At 30.9% G+C, this 4,952-nt stretch overlaps 1 long non-coding RNA gene across 1 annotated transcript; it reads right to left on the bottom strand.

Moving 5' to 3' along the window:
- Positions 1 to 244: 244 nt before the first annotated feature.
- LOC145156495 (uncharacterized) lies at positions 245 to 3,767 on the bottom strand. The gene is made up of 6 exons (XR_013736749.1): positions 3,265 to 3,767; positions 2,978 to 3,187; positions 2,201 to 2,245; positions 1,438 to 1,503; positions 692 to 750; positions 245 to 434 (listed from the first exon to the last, which is right to left on the bottom strand). It is a non-coding gene; the product is annotated as an uncharacterized LOC145156495 (long non-coding RNA).
- Between the last annotated feature and the right edge of the window lie 1,185 nt (positions 3,768 to 4,952).

Raw genomic sequence — 4,952 nt, 5'->3', positions numbered from 1 at the left:
GGTAGCAAAGGGAAGAGCTCATAATGACTGCACTGCACACATCATGATGTTTAGCCTGGGATGTGTTACTCTGATGTTTTGATATGATACTCTGATTTATGAACATCATTAGATGTTTTGATGAAATGTTTTAATAACTATGGTTTGATCTAATAGTTAAAAATGAAATTTTTTGTCATGATTTTTAGGATGTTTCATAAATAGAGAAAATCGGTAATAAAAAATAATAAAGTATGATGTCGATATTGATAAAAGAAAGCATAAGTCTCAATCACCTATACAATGAAAATAACCGGTAGTTGAGTATTTCAAGCACTACAAGTTTATAAAGTATTGTTTTGGAGTTATAAATTTACTCATCCCGTGTACATGCCCACATTGTTCCTCAGTACCCAAGGTCTCTCCAAGGCCTCTATAAGCACATCATGTTGTTCCTATAAATCATTTTTGAAATTGGGGTTACAAAACAATGTCTCAACGTATTTTGCTCTTTTTTACAAATATATGCAATGTACTTTATTGCTACTATGGGTAAAAAATAAAAAAAATACATTACGCGTATTGTGATTATGGGACTCCTTGTTTCACATATCATGTGAAAAAAGTACGTTGTTAATTCGTGTTATACTCACCTCATTAATGAATGTCAACATGAAGTAAAGAAAACAATAAATTAACATTATTTCCATACCTTAATCTCTCTATAGGTTGTCAGGTCTCTTCCTCATGTCTATAACCCTTCCACTAGATCTAGTCAAAAAAATAAAATTATATCCAAAAGTGAGATTACCAAAATGCCCTCACGTGTTTATTTAAAGGGACAAAATATTTCCACTTGAGAATTTTATCTATCCACATAAAATAAATACACATGGACTTTTTTACCCTTAAATTTAATATTATAGATATAGAAAAAAATCATTTGACTTTAGTTGAATAGGAAAAAATTCCAGATATACTATTTCATATTCATATTTAGCTTTTTTTTTCATTTTTAAAGTGTTCATAAACAATTCATATATTAAATCTTATTAATTTAACTAGGTTACAACCCGTGGAAACCACAGGTAAAAGATTTATAATTTTTTTTTAAACTAATAAGATATAAGTTTTATTTAGACTTTTATATTCATTATTTAAAATTAATATATATTTATTTGAATGTCCTATAACATATATCATAGATGTAATAAAAATAAATAAACAAAACACAACACATTAAAAATTATAAACTACAAATTGTTTATAACTTACCTATTTTGTAACTGTTTACCGCATACACTTCAGTTTAATTAATTATTTTGTTTGTGATCATCAAAATATCAAAATAGTTTTAGCATAGTAAACAGTGGTTTGGACTTATTAAGTAATTTGTATTTGGTTGGTTCCAAGTCTTTTTCAAACTAAAACTTGCGAACAATATGGTTGATTTCTTACCCAACTTCTATTACTTAATTATTTTAGTCTTTAACCTTTTCCAATCCTTTTTTTCTCCTATTTAACCTGCGAATCACAACATTTCAACATTTAATCTAAGTAAAGGATTAAAAACAAAGAATAGTATGTTGCTATAATAGAAAAAAGAAATGCATTGCTATTATTATCGTATAAGAAATATAAGTGTATTGCTAAAATACCTTTTAACCATGATCTAACTTGAAATACCTCACTTTAATTCCCTATTACCCGTAGATGGCCATGTTAACAAAACAATTGATTAAATTAATCTTTTAAAAGACTGTCACTTGTTTTTTCAATATTCACCTCGTTCTATTTATCATTTCCTTTAAGCAACAATGTAAATAAAAGTTTACCCATTTATAAAAAAATCGGCTCAATTCGCCTCATAAGAGTTTTCATTAAAAAAAGAGAAATTGATTTTCCTGCATTAAGTATGATGTTTATTACAAAAAAGGTCTTTAAGCTCAAACTTTTTTTTGAAAAAATTATTAATCAAATTTAAGAAAATGGTTTTTGATTTGACCATAAAAACCAAAACTTTTGCTAAGAATGAGAATAAAAAATGGAAATTCAAGAAAATGGTATTTAATTTTCATGTATCAGGTTTGATGACTTCTTTAGGGTTTGTTTTAATAAGAACTTGCATGCCACCAATATAAGCAAGAACAAACTAAAATAGTTAAGCTATGTGGCATTTTTCAATATTGATGTCAGATAGAATGAGACTTTAAATGGTTACCTTGTTTTTCAGCTATCAAATTTAGAGTTATTAGCCACCAAATTCCTGAAACAACAGGAAAAAGCTTGAATATATAAATTATAATTGATAGGCTTACAAAAAAACAGAACTCTTTTTTGAAAATGAAGAATAAGGACACTTAAACAGAGAAGTAAATGTACAATTGCCTATCAAAATGACGGAATACTTCAATTAAATATATAGTTTTTAAAAAACATTTCTAACTTGAGGCCCTTATGGGATTGGCTCCAAACTATCTTCTCATTAGTTGCTCTCTATAATTGAATCATGTAATTATTGTAGAGAGAAAATAAAGGCAAAGATTCTGAAAACTAACCTCACCCATATAAAAATATCAACTAGCATGTCATATAACTATTCTTGTTCGCATTAAAACTTATCCACGAATGAAAGTAACATACATGAGCTCAAAATAAACATAATAATTAAATATGTATTTTGTTTCATTTTCCTAATGTGTACGGGGCAAAATTAAATCCAACAGAAACCAAACAAACAAAAAAACATGATTTCCCATAAACTTCCAATGAAATACTAAATTTGAGCAATAATCATATAAGTTAAAGCAAGAGTTCCACTTTTACATATAAACAATCAAACAGTGAAGAAAGAGCTTTATCAATAGAAACAAAATTCCAACATCATAAACTGTTAAAACAATGCACCATATAAAATATGATTTCATAAAGCTGAGAAGATGAAGTTGAAGGAGATCAGAGGAAAAAATGGCGTAAATTTGAAGGAAATTATACTTACTCTAGAGAGTTCGTATGTATAGGAAGAACCCAAAACTGTGAACAGTGAAGTTGAATTAAAGAACGGTGAAGCGGGCCAAATATTTTCCAGACATACCCTCTTCAGGCAAATCACTTACATCCTAAAAAAGTTCTAAGATTTCCTATGGTACTCATCTGATGCTTCAATTTCAAATCAGATCTGATTTCAACAACAGTAACATCACAATTTCTACAAAACACAGGGAAACAAAAACAAATTGAAGAACAACAAATTAATTAAGAGAAATTTCGAATTTAAAAACTAACCAACTGGAATTGATGAGATCTCGCCAATTTGAGGAAGAAACTTTACGAGGTCTAGATACATGAAACGCGTAAGGGCGATGAACATGATTGTTCGGTTCATCACCTTCTGTTTCCTTCAGAACCACTCTCTGATTCACCATTGTTTTTGGTTGTAGATTAAACTCTTGATAAATTATCAACACTAAAAGTAGAAATCAAAATAGAGAGAGAGAGAGAGAGAGAGAGAGAGATGAAGATAGATGGGGTGTAGACTATGGATTATCGTCTGATTCTCTACAACAGCCGGAAAAATAGGTAAATATAGGGTTTCGGGAAATTTGAAGCGAGGCTTTACAGATCTTATAAGCATCACAACGATAGAATAGGGAAACCCTAAATCGATTTCAAGGCTTTTGAGATGCAAAAGAGTTGAATCAAATATTAAAAAGTCGGGTTTCATTGAAGCGATCGATGCATTATTTGGTAACAAGGTCGATCGATTTTGGTACCTGAGCTTGGTTCCAATCGATTGATTTCAGTTGCATAAGAGCTTTGAAGGATATGGATGAGGGGTTTTAATTAGTACTGATACTTTAATGGGAAGCGCGTTTGAAATAATTATAAAGCGACATCTCTACACGACACCCGTTTAAGATATGTGCCCTCCGTGTTTTTTATTTTTTTTGTTGGACATTAGTTTTAGGACGTGCACAAATGTGTGTCCTCTATCTTTCAAAATTTGGAAAACTAACATTATTTGTAGGACACGCAAAAAATGCGTATCGTAAATCAGTGTGTTTCATTGTTCGCATGTCATTAAATGGTTGTTTTCTAGTAGTGCACTTTCTTTCAAAATAGAGTGGGATCAACAGATCCTTGTTTAAATTTTGAGAGTTTAAAGAAATTGGTAAGAGTTGCATAACAGGCTCGAGGTCCTTGTTTTAATCCATAAACAGACTTATCAAGAACATAGCAATGATCAGGATATTTATCATTTACGAAACCTGGTGGTTGCTCAACATATCCAATCTCTTTTAACAGACCATTGGGAAAAGCACACTTGACATCCATTTGATAAACATCGAAGTCTTTGTGTGCGGCATAAGCAATAAATATTTGAACAACCTCTAGTCTCGCGACTGGGGCAAAAGTTTCATCATAGTCAATTCCTTCTTGTTGCGAATGTCCCTTAACAACCAACCTTGCTTTGTTTCGAACCACATTTCCTTTTTTGTCAATTTTATTTTTAAGAATCCATTTTAAGCCTATAATTGAGACATCATCAGGTTTTGGAACTAGTCTCCAAACCTTGTTTATTTTGAATTCAACAAGTTCAGATTGCATGGAAACAATCCAATCAGGATCGTCCAAAGCATTCTTTATTGATTCCGGTTCTATTTTCAAAATAAAAACGTTAAACATGCAATATTCTTGATGTACATTGAGTACCTCATTTTTAGCACGAAGCTGAGCTCTTGTTGTTGAATCATAAAAGTGACCCTCTTGAACTTTGCTACCGCAGCCACTTCAGCACCCGCATTCAGTCTCTTTATCAGCATCAGCAACCGGAGTCAGCTACCGCAGTCAACTTAGATAGATTACTTTACTTGTCTTTTTTGTAATACACTCTATTTTCCAGTATGCCTTGCACGGCTGCTTATAGAGATGTAATCTAGTACATTTCTGAGTCTCTATAAATAGAGACTTAT

This window comes from Lactuca virosa, chromosome 2 (assembly GCF_052849685.1).
Source record: "Lactuca virosa cultivar CGN04683 chromosome 2, Lactuca_virosa_CGN04683_v6, whole genome shotgun sequence".
Classification (NCBI taxonomy): Eukaryota; Viridiplantae; Streptophyta; class Magnoliopsida; order Asterales; family Asteraceae; genus Lactuca; species Lactuca virosa.
Note: the sequence above shows the minus strand (reverse complement) of the source record. Positions and strands in the feature narration are given on the sequence as shown.